The following is a 16051-nucleotide window of genomic DNA, read 5'->3' as shown; positions in this document are numbered from 1 at the left end:
TAGTCCAAACACCCTGGGGCTATTTTCTCATGTACAATAAGAGGCCATTTACTTGATGTGTATAAAGAGCACTAATGAGTATAGAACAATCTGTCCTACCAGAGGTGGAGCATCTTAGGATACAGAAAGTCTCTATTTGAGGGACAAAGAAATGCCTGCATGCCTACACACAATCCTTGCCCCTGAGCACCTTATAATTTAGAGCAAACATCACTTAAAAAATCTATTCCTCTTTCACTTCATTCCACAAACAATATATTTATTGTAGATTATTAGAAACAATGGTTGAAGAGAGAAAAAGATGGAGATTAATTCATCTGTGGCCTCCTGCCTAGAGAAAACCACTACAACATTTTCATGTTTTTGCAGCCTGCATGTACTCGGTGTGAACTTCTCCATGATATTTGGGCACATGGTAGGTCATATGCCTTATTTTTACAATAAATTAAAACTATCTCAGTTGCCCAGCTTTTAGATCCATTCACTCTTTCAACAGGTATTTACTGAATGCTTATCATGCACCAGGCACACTTCCAGGTGCGGGGGAAATAGCAGTGAGAACAAAAATCTCTGTCATTGTCCAAGTGACATTCTAATTGAGGGAGAGAGACAATAAACAAAGAAAAATAGTACAACAGCTGGGCATAAACGCCATGAAAATATCACAACAGGGTAAGGGCTTTTGGAGGATTAGGCAGGCTGAAGTTTTAAATGGAGTGATCAGGGAAATACTGAAAGAAACAACCTGAAGAAGGCAAAGAACTGAGCCATCTGGAGACCAAAGGGAACGCATTCCGGCAGAGGGAACTGCATGTGCAAAAGCCCTGGGGTAGAAGTGTGCTTGGCATGTCATGGGAACAGCAGGGGGGTCAGCGTGGTTGGAAGAGTGGGTCATGTAGACAGGGTATAGGAGATGAGACAGGGAGGCACAAAGCCTTACTGTAGGGCCTTGAGGGCCAGTGAAAGGATCAGGCCATTCCCTGTTTAGTGATGGGACACTGCTGGTGTTTCCAGGATCGTAGCTCCACAGTCTGATTTAACATTACGAATGAGCTACTCAGGGGTCAAGCTAGGCACAGGGAACCTGTTAAGAGGCTACTGCAATAATCCAAGAAAGAGACGATGGTTATCTGGAGCAGGAGGGTCATCAGAGGTAGTGAGGTGAGATGGTGTCTTGATGTATTTGAAGACGGAACTGAAATGTAAGACGGGGGAGAAAGGTCAAAGATAACGCCAAGATTTGCCCTGAGGCATCTCAAGAATGGAGAGCAGGGGGATGGGGGGGAGACTGTGGGAATACCGGGTGGAAGGTGGCTCAGACGTTGGTTTTTAACGTGTTAACTTTGAGATGATAAACGCCAAATGGGATATCCAGAAGGATGGTCTGCAGTTTGGGGAGAACCTGGAACTAGAGGTATAAATTTGAGTTCCAAAAGCAAAATGTTACTGCTTAAAGCCATAAGGTAGTATGGAAGGAAGTATCTGTAGACAACAGAAAGTATCCAGGAAGAGGCCTTAGATTAGCAAGAACCTCATCTCCCTCCTGGGGCTCCCCCAGATCCCTGGATAGTCCAAGAATAGACTCTGAGTTTATACCAAAATGGTCCCATTTCCAGTCTAAAGCAGGGAAAGCCATGACCCATAATGAGAGCCATGATTCACAGACATGGACAGCAGACTTGTGGTTGCCAATGTGGAGGGGGAGGGAGTGGGATGGACTGGGAGGTCGGGCTTAATAGATGCAAACTATTGCATTTGGAATGGATAAGCAATGAGGCCTGCTGTATAGCACAGGGAACTATATCCTATCACTTGTGATGGAACATGGTAAAAGATAACACAAAAAAGAAAATGTGTATAGATGTATGACTGGGTCACTTTGCTGTATAGCAGAAATTGACAGAACAGTGTAAATCAACTATAAATTAAAAAATTAAATAAACAAACAAAACAAAAAGAGGGCCCAGAATGTTGAGGTGTTTGAGGAGGGCTGGCGAGTAGCACTCGCTTTGTCACCTGCTCACTTGAGTGCTGAACTGAGAAACAAACAGGAAGAGTAAATCAGATGGAGACCAGAAGGTCACTTACACAGAGAAAGCTCATACTGGAGACAGAGGTTTGGATCAAACACTGAATCCCAGAAATAAACCATCTCACTCACCCCATTATGGCAGAGCTGGACCAAGAGGCCTGGCCTTCGAGATACAACATGGGAGAATAGACCCGAGAGGATTTGGGCTATTACTGCCCGGCTTCCCCTTCCAAACTCACCATCAGATTAAGTCGAACCCTCCACTCAGGGAGGGTGACAAGGATGGGGGGCTGGAGGGATGAGGAAAGTTCAGGGGTGTCGCACCAGGGGCACTGCCTCCACTTAGCTGGAAGCATTTTGGGGAAATAAGCTATCCCCACCCCCAGTCCCATCAACACACACACCTTTTGACAGACAAAAGGCCCCTGTAGAGCCCTTGGAGGAGGTGATTCACTCCTCCAATGGTGAACAAGGGGCTCTGCACAGTTCTTGACACCAAACCCCACGTCACGTGTAGACACTGCTATGCAGAGAGAGGTGTGTGCCTGTGTGCACACACACAGGATCATACCATATGATCATAGCTTATTTTACAACTGCTCCTTTCACTTAATAATATCCCAGGGCTTACAAATAAAATCTAGAGGGGGAGTTCCCGTCGTGGCGCAGTGGTTAACGAATCCGACTAGGAACCATGAGGTTGCGGGTTCGGTCCCTGCCTTTGCTCAGTGGGTTAACGATCCGGCGTTGCCGTGAGCTGTGGTGTAGGTTGCAGACGCGGCTCGGATCCCGCGTTGCTGTGGCTCTGGCGTAGGCCGGTGGCTACAGCTCCGATTGGACCCCTAGCCTGGGAACCTCCATATGCCTCGGGAGCGGCCCAAGAAATAGCAAAAAGACAAAAAAAAAAAAAAAAAAAAAAAATGCTGGAGGGGGTGTGGAGAAAATGGAACCCTCCTGCACTGTTGGTGGGAATGTAAGCTGGTACAACCACTGTGGAGATCAGTATGTAGGTACCTTAGAAAATTATACATAGAAATACCATATGACCCAGCTATCCTGCTCTTGGGCATATATCTGGACAAAAGTTTCCTTGAAAAAGACACATGCACCCGCATGTTCATTGCAGCTCTATTCACAATAGCCGAGACATGGAAACAACCCAAATGTCCATCGACAGATGATTGGATTAGGAAGATGTGGTCTATATACACAATGGAATACTGCTCGGCCATAAAAAAGAACAAAATAATACCATTTGCAAGAACATGGATGGAACTAGAGACTCTATGCTGAGTGAAATAAGTCAGAAAGACAAATACCATATGATGTTACTTATAACTGGAATCTAATATACAGCACAAAGAAAATCATGGACTTGGAGAAGAGACTTGTCCTCCCAGGGGGAGAGGGAGGGAGTGGGAGGGATCGGGAGCTTGGGGCTATCCGATGCAACTTGGAATGGATTTACAATGAGATCCTGCTGAGTAGCATTGAGAACTACATCTAGATACTTTCAACAGAACGAAGCGTGGAAAAAAAGTGTGTACATGGAAGTGTAACTTGGTCCCCATGCTGTACAGCGGGGGAAAAAAAAAAATCATGGACTTGCAGAATAGACTTGCGGTTGCCAAGGGGAGGGGGAGGGAGTGGGGTGGTTGGGGAGCTTGGGGTTGACAGGTACAAACTATTGTCTTTGGAATGGATTAGCAATGAGATCCTGCTGGGAACTATGTCTAGTCACTTATGATGGAGCCTGATAATGTGAGAAAATAGAATGTGTACATGTATGCTTAACTGGGTCACCATGCTGTACAGTAGGAAAAAATTATATTGGGGAAATAACTATTAAAAAATAATAATAAAAAAATCTTATGAATAAACCCATAAAATCTTAGCCAGTTTTGGAAAATTTTTACATTTTACATTTCACTGCCTTTTGGGGAACTCATTATTTTTGGATATTATAATTCAAAGCAAATAAAATTCTCTTTTCATAAATAATAATAATATCCCAGGGCTCCACTTTCAGTAAATACACATTTACCAAAAAATTTTTTGGCCATACCTCCAGCATGTAGAAGTTTCCAGGCCACGGATCAAACCCGTGCCACAGCAGCCACGTGAGCCACAGCAGTGACAATGCCAGGTCCTTAACCCACTAGGCCACCTGGTAACTCTTATAAAATCATTTTAATGGCCAAATATTACTCTATCGTGTGGCATACCCATCTTTTGAAAACTAGGCCCCTATTGTTGGTCATCTCGCTTGTTTCCAATCCTTTGCTGCTATGGAAAATAAATTAAAAAAATTTTTTTAAATCATCTGAACCATCTTGTAGCTAAATTGCTTCACATGCTTGATTATTTCCTAAAGCTAAATTCTTGAAATTGAACTTGCTGGGTTAAAGGGCAGGCATGTTTTTAACACTGTGGTTACATTTTGCAAAATTCTGTGCTACATGCCACTGACATTAATATGCAAAGGAAAAAAAAAAAAAGGCAGAAGAGTCCTTTTACCTTGCAAGCTTCGGCTCCCACACTGGACTTCCTGGGTCCCCCACGGGCCCCTGCCCCATGGTGGGTACCCCAGAACTTCAGCTCATTGTGCGCAGGCCCACAGGCTGAAGAGAACCCATGGAGGAGGTGGTAGGTCTGGGCCTTCCGTCCACAGCAAAGGCAAGTGCATTTTCAAGGGTGAGCAAGGGCACTCCTGGTTGCTAAAGGTGACATGATGGTTCCCAGGCCAGCCGCCCATACTCTTCCTCTGTGCCCGAGCTGACCTCAAATCAGAAAAGCAATGTCCTCTGGCTTCATTTGTCATGAGATTCTCCCAGATGACCTGGTCCCCAAACAGCTACTTGTGGGCTCAAGGACGGACATGGTGTTTGCTTTGTCCCAGGTCTATGCCTGGAACCTTGACCCTCATGTGCCGTTTTCACCCTCGACGATTCCTGAGATGCTTGGGCCTCTTTGGATGGCATCTCTGAACAGTTGTTTCATTCATGGGCTAATATTTTCCGTGAAGCGCCTCCAAAGAAAACTTGAACACACACAGTTGCACAAAAAGAGCTGATTGCTGGTGCTCCTGGGTGCAGGAAAGCTGTGCTGGTGGCTGAGACTAGAAGCTGCTGAAAGAGTTTCAGTTTTCTGGAGACAGAACTGAGGGAGGGTCTCTCTGTGCCCAGGAAGGTGGCCACCTGGAGCAGGGAGGTGGGCTCCATGAAGGAAGGAGCTTTGACCTTTCCCAGACCTCCCAAAGCATAGTGGAGGGCTTAGGAGTCGAACAGGTCTCTGTTCAAAGCCCAGTGCTGCACACCCTCAGAATAGGAATATGGGCAAGTGACCTGCCCTCCCTGGGCCTCAGTTTCCTTAGCTGGAAATAACAGGAGCAAAACTTTGCACCCAGGGTTGTGTGAGGATCTAACTGTGTAACAACGTGCATATAAATTACATGGTAAGTGCCCCCAAAGTGGTAGATGTTACTCTAGCATCAATACCACCAAGTGCATACAGAAAAGAAGCCAGACTAGGAGTTCCCGTTGTGTCGCCGCGGCAGAAACAAATCCAACTAGGAACCATGAGGTTGCAGGTTCGATCCCTGGACTCGCTCAGTGGGTTAAGGCTCTGGTGTTGCCGTGAGCTGTGGTGTAGGTTGCAGACGCGGCTCAGATGTGGCATTGCTGTTGCTCTGGCGTAGGCCGGCAGCTATAGCTCCAATTCGACCCCTAGCCTGGGAACCCCATATGCTGTGTGTACCACCCTAAAAAGAAAAAACGCAGCAGCAGCAGCCAGACTAGAATCCCCAAAAAATGGATAAAAGATCACTGGACAAGGAAGAGAAGAGGGGCAGAGGAAAGTTCAAATATGGGATTAAGAGATCCACGCTCCTGTGTATAAAACAGATAAGCATCAAGGATATATTGCAAAGCAGAGGGAATTATAACCATTATCTTGTAATGACTTTTAACAGTGTATAATCTGTAAAAATACTGAGTCACTCTGCTGTAATCTGAAACCCATACTGTAAATCAACTATACCTTAGTTGAAAAAAAAAGGCCATTGGACATCTCTCACATCATTATGGCCCCAGGGCAGGGCACCTAGTGAGCACTCAGTAAATATTTGATGAACTCGATGAATGAATATGTGCTAGGCCACGCCACCCATGGAGGTAGCAACAGCAGTGAGGAACTGGTCCCTGAAGAAGTTAAGGAGACAAGAATACTCTTCATAAAAGTAGCAGGTGATTATACAACACTTAGATGCCTGACTCTAAATCTCACATCACCCTTCTGAGGTGGTGCTTCACCTCCATTTCCAGGAGAGGAAACTGAGTCCCAGAAGCCACATAACTTGTCTCATGTTGGGCAGTTAAAGAGGGTGGAGCAGCATCCACGTCTAGATCCTGGGGCTGGGGACCCTTCGGGCTGGGGACCCTCCAGGCTGGGCAAGGAGAGTGAACTCAGCTCACGTGGAAGGCAAGGAGGACCACGGTTCAGAGTGATGGCACCTGCCCACCCAGGAAGGGCAGAATGGACTGTGACCATAGAGACAGTGGCAGAATAGAGAAAAAACAAAAATGGGAGGAAGCTGTTTCATCTCTGAGCTGTAAGATAGGAGGACACCTTTGCTCGGGGCGCCCTGGGCCTGTTCTCAGGTCTTCATACATATTAACTCTCTCGATCCGCCCCGCCAGATGGACTGCGCTCAGGTTTGCTCAGCAGAACTGCAGTCGGTTTGCGTGATCTTTGTCATCCAGGTGATCCGTTTGAGCTCAAATTAACAACATGCAGCTTGAACTCCTCTACTGATGTTCCTATTGCAGACAAATGGCACGACTATTACAATCTCCAGCCCTTTTTCTTTTTCCTGTACCTTTTTTTCTTTCCTCTTTACACTTGTCTTTCTCCCCAAAGCCTTAGAGTACAACTTTGTTCATGTGAAGTTTCTTAGGGGCGTTTCTATCACCTCTACTTGAGGACAAACAGGAAAAACATCAGGACCAACAAATCCTCCCAACACAGCCAAAGGTGCTTAATGGGGAACCATCAAGGGGGCCTGGTAGGATCAATGGGCCCCATTTTGAGGGAGGAAAGCCATTTGCTCCATAATTTGCTTGGACTACGGCTGTGAGGGCCCAGCCAAGCCTTGGCCAGCTCCTAGGCTGCAGCCAGACTTGTCAGCCAGGATGTCAGCTAGTGTGTCCCAACCATCCTGAGGGAAGGCCGGGTGAAGAGCAACCCAAGGGAGCCTCGCCCATCATGGGTGGCTGACCCATGAACTGGGGAGGTCACTAGAGCTGAGCCAATCACATGGACCCCCCCACCTAGGATGTGATTCAGAAGAGAGAGACTGGCCCACTGGGAGCAGCAGGACCTGCAGGGCCCCAAAGCTGCCAGGGGTTGAGGCTCCCTAGAGAATGGGCCTATTCTGGAATCATGGCCTTTGACAGTGATCAACCTTGCATCTGAGTCTTCAAGCTTCCCTAGTTCACAGCGAGGACGTGCCACACTCAGGCCCCTCAGTGTCACTTCCCAGAACATCTGGGCTGAATACCCCACTTCCTTCCCTCCCCTGTTCCATCCCTGGTCCCCTCTGGAGCAGGTGGGAGGGGTCCACAAGTGGGCAGTGTGCTCTGCGTCAGTGTCCAAAGAAACTTTCTGGGCCATAAAGGGACCACTTGTGGCTCATCATTCAGAAAACAGTTCTTCCTTCAAGAGTCTACTCAGAAACCTGGAGCACCTAGAGTCTTTCAGCAGCGAAAGATAAACTAATGCGTACAAGGTTTGCCTGTGCTGCCCTTGACCTGCCAATAAGCCCATGGGGATGGTTACAGAGCGGTGGCCAGCCCTTGCCCGAGTGCCATGGCCTCTCCCAGCCTCAGTGCTCAGCTCTGGGGTTGGGGCTCTGGTTTTGTCTCCAAAACCAGCACCTTGGAGCTTGTAGGAAATGCAGATTCCCAGGTCTTGTCCCAGATCTGCTAGGTCAGAATCTGCCCTTTAATAGGATCTTGGTTGGTCAGCATGCAGTGGAAAGTTTCAGAAGCCTTGGCCTACACCTGCCTGTTAGGATCACCCAGGGAGCTGTCATAGCATACCGCTGCCAGTCTCAGGTGGTGGAGGGTGGCGCCTGGGAATCTGTATTTTTAAAAAGCTCTACCACCCGATTCTGATGTGCAGCTACTGGCCCAGATGAAGGGGCAGTAGGAGAGAGGGACTTATTAGCAGCTTCCTTAAACCATCCCCCTCCTGGTTTCCCCCGGGACAACAGAATCAGAACTTCCTTCCCCTGCCTTTGTACTGTTCACTCTTGCCTTCCTTTACTCTGCTGATTGCTGGGGTTGTTTCTCCTTCTGCTCTGGGCAGAGTCAGGAGAAATTCCTTGGATATGGGGCTTGTTTTTGCCCTTCGGCCTTGGCCTGACTCTGGCCCACCCTACGCAGAGGCTCCCCCTGGATCTGACCTAAGTGCTCCCAGCCACAGAACATCTTGAGAAGGCCTGACTCAGACCCAGCAAAAGGCAGATCAGCCCAAAGTTCAGCCTGTGGTCGGACCAGCAACCCCACCACCCACACGCTGCCCCCTCCCCCCCTCCTTGTTTTCAGGCTGGGCCACTGTAGGAACCCTTCCTGGTCTCCATCTGGGACAAAGAGGTGGCAGTGAGGTCCCGCCAGGGCCTGGCCCATCCTCCCGCCAGGCTTTTAAGCCCCTTAGGGAGAAAAGGTCACATAGAAGCAAAAGTAAACTTGCTAAGCACCAAGAAAAGGATCCTACCTACCCTCTTTCTCTGAAAGCAATGCAGGAGCTGGACAAGCCAATCCCAGAGCCTTTCATTGTTCTAATCAAGGTCAAAGCTAGAACATGAGCCAGAGGGACGTACAGGTGCCCTGAAGGGGGCAGGGGTGTGATGGGGCCCAGCTTTGGGTCACAGAGAGAAGGGCCTGGGTAGAGCCCTCGGGGAGGATGACCCCCAATCCCTGTCCTGACCCCATCAATCAGCCAATCAATATTCATAGGTTCCGCCTGGGTCTGACCAAATCTGATCGCCCACTGTACCGGGCTGTCTCCTCCGGCCCAAGTCTCCTCATCATCCAGGACACTTTTCCACAGCTTGGGTTTTTCTCCTGAGCTTTCCCGTCTCTGAGCCCCTGGCGGAAGGATAAAGCAAGCCGTTCCTGCAACTGGTAAATAGATCTGTTGTGATTTGCAGGCAGCCAGAGACTTGAGACCTAATTTGCTGTAACTTCAAGCTGCTTCTCACTCACTGCCACAGTTGGCTCCAGAAAGAGGGCTTTGAATTCCCTGTTTTCACCATTTCTTTCAGCTCTTTCTCCTCTTCCTTAACTTTTCTGTCTCCCTCTTCCCTTCCTCTCTAATCACTTTCCTCCTGGAATCCCAGTCCTGCCTCAGTTTCCTTATGCCTGTGGGGCAAAGTGTTAGTAGACTCTCCCCGAGGGGAGGAGCCCAGCCTTGGCAGGTTACCTGTCACAAGGGTGAGCCTGAGGGCGGCTGTCACAGGGAACCCAGAGACCCTGGGCCAGGCAGACCCGGGTTAAACTTTCTCAGCTGTTCGACTTTGAGCTCCTTGTTTTCTTTTAATGGGCTCCAGTTGCCTGGTCTGTAAAGTGCATGCTAATCATCGTCTCCTGGGGTTGCTGTGGAAATTAAAGGAGATCCTAGCCCAAGGGCCAGCCGGGGTAGGTGCTCAGTCATCCACATGCTGTCCCCGAGTGCCTGCCTCTCCTGTCCCTGTGCCTGGAGTCTGTTCTTCCAGGAGGCCATTCAAAGGCCAGGCAGAAAATAGAAAAGTGTTTCTGCTGGAAGGCAGCCCTTCCTGCTGCCCCCCCACCCCCACCCCTGAGGATCCCAAACTCCTCTTTTATGTTATTTTTTATTTTTGAATTAAAGTATAGTTGGTTTACAGTGTTGTGCCAATTTCTGCTGTATAGCAGTAACCCAGTCATATGTATTATGTAATATACATATTCTCTTTTTCTTCTATTATCTTCCATCAAGGTCTCTCCCAAGAGAGTGGATATGGTTCCATGTGCTGTGCGGCAGGACGTCATTGCCAACTCCTCTTCTAGTTTTGTTCTCGCTTTTCAGTTTCCTTGGTGTGTCTTCCCCTCTGGCCCCACTAACTGTCTGTAAATGACAGACAAGGCCACCCACAGGGGGTCGGAGAATGGGGAGTACCTGTGCCCCTGTTCCAGCTCTTACCTTGAGGGCAGTGGTTTCATTCCCCGACAACCTAAGCAGGTATCGGGAATATAAATTCAGGCCCGGTCGTGGGGCTTCTGGGCAGAGGGGGCGCTGAATCAGACAATAGTGCCTGGAGCCAGGCTGACGTGTGGCCCCTAAACTCCATGACCGTAGGCAGTTCTTTATCTCCTGCAGTCCTTATCTATAATTGCTGGTGATAACCTCTTCCTTAAGGGATTGTTGAAAGTCCTGAAGGAGGTCACCTCTTCTGACCTATAGCACGTGTGCAATAAGGCTTCCCTCGGCCCATGTGATCTCCACAGCCTCACCAGCACCCTTCATAGCACAGCTCCCTGTGCTCTGTGCCCCAGGGTCTTCCTAGTGCCTGGCATCCCTTCTCACTTTGTGTTCCCATCATGACCCTAAGAGGTTGCACTTTTGAAGTGTTACAGCCTTTCTCCTCTTCCAGATAAGAAAAGAGAAGTAAAGTCACCTGCTCACAGTGACCCAGCAGGGAGTGACTGTCACTGCGGTGGGAGGGCCTTTGCAGCTTTATTTGCATGGGAAGTTTTCCCAGGGAACTTTGAGGGGGGTGGGAGTCCTACACCCCAAAGTAGACAGGGCTCCAGAACCTTCCGTGGCTCTCTTGCAAAACGAACCCGCAAGGAACGCAGGGGTCAAATGAGGCCAACAATTCAGGGACTTGGCAGGTGCTGCCGGATTTGTGGTCATCAGCCCCTGCTGGGCCTGCCTTCCTCCTCCATTTCCTGGGCCATCTTTTATCCAGGATGTCCCCTTTTCTCCAGAACGCCTTCCAGCAAATCCAATAAAAGCAGGGACCAGGTGAGCAGGAATAGCCTGGATGTCAGAGATCAACAGACATCTAGCCACAAAGCCCGAGCATATTTGCTTTGTAACCTGAAATTATTATTTTTGTTTCAAAGGCTTTAATTTAGGAAGATCTAGATGTTCATCAAGGCTCCAACTGCTGAGGAAAGTGTATTTTAAAGGCCAGCTGCAGAGGCAAACACACTTTGCCTTTGCCGTTCTGTTGGGGCTGCATCCAGCCTTGACATTAAAACAGTTCCGTTTCTGTGCTGACAGCGTATGTGGACACAGCCAGGATTTCCCGTGCCTCCACCCTGCCATTTCCTCTCTGCGTCTGAGCTGCTCTCCTCCTTTCCTCTCTCCCTCCCTCCCCACAACTTACTCAGATCTGTGAGTAAATGTTCAGGAATGTTCTGGAAAGTGGGATCATTTAGGCTCCAGACAGGCAGGGGTTCAAAGTCCAGCTCAACCATTTCTGGGCTATGCACACACACGGCCAGTTCACCTCTCTGAGTGTCAGATGTTCACCTGGAAACTGAGATCACATGAAGGTGGATTTGCCCGGAGCCTGGCACAAGGTAAAGGGGTAATAAATGGAATCAGGCAATATGCCTTTTGACCAGGAGTTCCCATAGTGGCTTGGTGGTAATGAACCCGACTAGAATCCATGAAGAGGCAGGTTTGATCCCTGGCCTTGCCCAGTGGGTTAAGGATCTGGCATTGCTGTGAGCTGTGGTGTAGGCCAATAGCTGTAGCTCTGATTTGACCCCTAGCCTGGGAACCTCCATAAGCTGTGGGTGGGGCCCTAAAAAAAAAAACCAAAAAAACCCTTTCAACCAAAGCCAAGTGTGAGTCTGGGGCACATGTGTCCTTAGCACTTTCGAAGGACCTGCTTCCCCTTTGTCTCTCTCCATAGCCTTGGCCTCAACCGCAGATGCCTCCTGCCTTCAAGTCTGCCTCTGAGATGACCTGCTCCACATGTCCATGGCTGCTTCTGTGACTCCCTCCATCCCAAGCAAAATGGATCTGTGCCACTCTCTGCCCAGCGTTCAGCTGGGCTGATGAACCAACCTTGGCTGACACTTCAACGGAGAGAGGCGATGTTTGACCAAGACCCAGAGACAAGGCATCAGGGAAGCAGAGGCTGCCAGTCACCCATATTTCCCAAATATCTGGGCCAGGAGCTCACTCTTGCCAATGCCACTAAGAACTATGAATGGTAACCATTTGGGCAGGTTGCAGACCTATGGCAGAAGGAAGATGTCCGTCTTTGAACTTGAGATCACACTGCTTAGGCAGCTGCTAGGCCAATCTCTGTCCATGATGCCTGCCTTTCCACAGCAAGCAGAGGGCCATGGAAAGTGAAAGAAGGATGCCCACATGCCCTCCCCCCACTCCCTCACTGCCAGGCGAGGAGAGACGCTGCGCCAGGGTCCAGAGATCAGGGCTTGGACATCACTCTGCTCATGACTCATGCACAACACAGGCAGGTCATTACCCACTGTTGTGGCTAAAAGGCTATAATAGCACTTGGCCTCTCCCTGCTTCATATCGGTGACTCGGAGGATTAATGAGGGAATGAGTGCTAAGCTTGGTAAATGCAGCTTTATTCCCCCACTGGTCCCTCTGATTACCCCACAAAGCTGATGGGAAATAGCAAAGGTCAAAGTTCGCTTTAGATGAGGTTGAGGTCCTCTCCCAGTGTGGTTCTGAGCTCTGCGTCTGTGTCACCCTCACCTGGGTGAGGCCCTGGGGTCAGACTTAGAAAGGGGTGGGATGGGAGGGGGAATATCCTCCAAGCTCTGGCCACAAGCCTGGGGCATTTCATATGGCAAGTCAGCCAAAGGAATGGATCTTACTGGGCCTTTTGGAAACTTCCAGTGGCAAAACCCACAGACGGGACAGCACCTGTCAAGGCTGGAGTGAGCAGGATGGAAGCTGCCTCTCCAGGATGCTGGCTTTCAGGGCTGGTCCCCTTGCTCTCTACCTATATAATTTGATTCTGTGATCTTTCCTGGTGGACAACCTCTAAGACACTGGTGGCTGAGGTCAGAGGCCTAGAAGGTCAGGGGGAGGGAGAGAGGCCGATGGGATGCCTGGCTGTGGCCCTGCTTGATGGAGACAGCTAGGAGAGGCCACTTCCCACAGGGCTGTGGCTCTTTCCGCGCAAGATTTGGAGCTTTCTCGGGGAAAGGTCAAGACGGGACTAAACCAACTCTGCCAACTAAGGAATGCGGCTTGCCATCCAGCTCTACAAGGATTGAGTCATTTGCCTTTGCTATCACTGACCTTTAACACACACTGAAAGAGTTCAGGGCAGAGATCAGGAACACGGCACAGCACTCCAGGCTCTGGGAAAACTAGCAGAACAGGCCTTTCATTAGACATTTGCGGGAGAAAATTTTATGAATCCAAGTTCTCACATCTTCCTACACTTGGAAAAGCACTGAAATCATTAACCAAGATGACTGTTCCTCATGACAAGTAGTAACCTTCTACCGAGATGTGTGCTTGGTTGCATGTACCCTTTTCTAAATTCATAGATATGCTGACCTTCCCCCTTTCCCCCTTTGGGACAGTTTCTCAGAGCCTGTGAGAGACTGTCTTCTGTGCTACATTCCTCGCTAAGTCCCCAAATAAAACTGAAACTCACGACACTCACAAGTGTCTTCTTTTCTTTTTTGGCCGTGCCTATGGCACGTGGAAGTTCCCGGGCCAGGGATCAAACCTGAGCCAAAGCAGTGACAACACTGAGTCCTTAACTGCTAGGCCACCAGGGAACTCCACCTGTGCTTTTACTTCAGTCAACAATCCTCCAAAGAATCCATCTTGGGAGAGAGAAGATTCTTCCCAGTTTAACTTTGGTCTGATAGATAATAATTCACATGGTTCAAAATCAATATAAATTAGATACAATGGGAAATGGAGCTCCACCTCTGCCCTGGTTTACTGATTCTGCCCATGATGCCTGCTACTCTTACTGGTTTCTTATATATCCTTCTAGTATTTCTTTCTGTAAATTCAAATGTGTGTTTTCACTCTGCCTTCTCCCTCAAGTACACAAAAGTTAGCGCATGGTTGTGTCCTGGCATTGGTCAGGGTCTCCGTGGGAAGTAATTGGCAGCTGGATAACTGAGGAAGGGTTCATGAAAGACTGTGGACAGAGGTGTGGTCCGGCTGCAGGGAAAGCAATGGGAATGTGCACTTCGCCAGGGCTGAGGACCATGGGGAGCCCCAAGCCTGCAGAGATCAGGGACAGGAGATGCTAGGAGCCAGAGATGGGGAGGGGGAGGGAGAGAGGGAGAGAGAGGACACTTTACAGAGAGGCCTCAAGGAAGAGGGACAAGGCACTGCAGTGCAGGGAAGAAGCCAGAGACTCAAAAACCGCCCTCACTGCCCCCTGCTCTCTGGATCTTTTGTGGGGCCCCCACTGGCCCATCCCGGCCAGAAGTCTGGGACTAGAAGGTCTGTGGGTGTAGACTCTAGAAGCCAGCCTCCGAAGACAAAGATCAGGCTGAGAAGGGTGTGAGTGTCTGGGGTGGGAGGGGTGGCACGTGCACACCTGGAGAGCACGCAGGTCACCTGCCCAGGACCTTGCTCCCTACATCACCTGACAGCCAATCCTGGCACTGGTTCCGTTTTATTCGCTGATGTGGCTTCTAGCATTGCTTGGATGCACTTCCTCACCTTCCCTGCCAGCACTGCCACCAAACTTCTTAGCCGCCTGCTGCTCCGCTGTCCAGAAGGAATCACGACACCCAGTGTAACACCATGTAATGCAGCCTAGGGTCCAGGCACCAGCCAGCCTGCTGCAGTGATGCTTCCCTTCAAAACCAAACAAAAATCTTCAACCAGCATACACCTCCCCACCAGCAGCCCAGTGCTCTTGGGGACCCTGCCAAGGAGGTCTGGGTGCCTGACCCCTCACCCTGCCCCCCTGGCTCCTCACCTTCCTTCCTCGCCTCTGGCTCCCCAGGCCATTGTTGGCCCCTGACTGTCCCCATCCAGCCCTGCTGTCCAAGCAGGGACACAGCTTCCCTGGCCCCACACAGTCTGTCCTTGGGGCATGGGGACAGCAGAGGGGTATAAGGGCACAGATCAGGAACCCATTTAAAATGTATCACCAGGAGTTCCCATTGTGGCACAGCAGAAACTAATTCAACTAGGAACCATGAGGTTGCCAGTTCGATCCCTGGCCTTGATCAGTGGGTTAAGGATGCGGCGTTGCCATGACCTGTGGTATAGGTCGCAGACACAGCTTGGATCTGGCATTGCTGTGGCTGTGGTTAGGCTGGCGGCTAGAGCTCCCATTCAACCCTAGCCTGGGAACCTCCATATGCCGCGGGTGCGGCCCTACAAGGACAAAAGACAAAAATTAAAATAAAATAAAATGTATCACCAGACCTCAGTGCTGGCAGAACTCACTGCCGGCCCTGCCCCAGGGGCTCAGGGAGTCTTTCCTTGGCCATCTGTCTCCCTGGCCTCCTGCTACTGCCGAGTTCCTGAGCCTGCCTCCCACCCCTCTTCATTTCCTCTCTCCCCTGAGACAAGCCCCAGGCCGCCCTTGCCTGTTCACATCCTAGTCTGTCATTTTCCCTTCTCCTTTCTCACATGGAGCAGCTGGGCTCCATTTGCCTCCACGTCTCCCCCAAGCCTGAGTCCAATTACTTGTTCTCTCAAACCCAAGGGCTGTTTTCTCTCCAGCTGATTCCCACTGGATCAGTGTATCCAATACAAATAGAAAATGCACCCTACATAAAACGTTAAATTTCCCAGTAGCTACATTTAAGGAAAATTAAAAGAAACAAGTGACATTAATTTTAGGATGCTCCATTTCACCCCATACATCCAAAATATGATCAGTTCAACATGACTCGATATAAAATTATTAATGAGATGTTTTAATTCTGGCAAATAACGAGATATTTTAAATACGTCTTTGGCACTGACAGCACATATCAATTCAGACAAACCACTTTTCATGTGCTC

The 16051-nt window shown here is 49.4% G+C and overlaps 1 long non-coding RNA gene across 5 annotated transcripts in view; it reads right to left on the bottom strand.

Moving 5' to 3' along the window:
* LOC110256581 overlaps nucleotides 1-15264 on the bottom strand; it is a 41680-nt gene extending 26416 nt beyond the window's left edge. For 4 of the 5 annotated variants that reach the window (XR_002338246.1, XR_002338250.1, XR_002338248.1 and 1 more), the window contains exon 1: nucleotides 4550-5639. This is a non-coding gene — a long non-coding RNA (uncharacterized LOC110256581). Of the gene's footprint in view, nucleotides 1-4549; nucleotides 5640-14749 lie in introns of those variants that run through there. The other variant, XR_002338247.1, reaches the window with a different exon arrangement.

This window comes from Sus scrofa, chromosome 13 (assembly GCF_000003025.6).
Source record: "Sus scrofa isolate TJ Tabasco breed Duroc chromosome 13, Sscrofa11.1, whole genome shotgun sequence".
Lineage (NCBI taxonomy): Eukaryota > Metazoa > Chordata > Mammalia > Artiodactyla > Suidae > Sus > Sus scrofa.
This window is presented reverse-complemented; position numbering and strand designations above follow the sequence as displayed.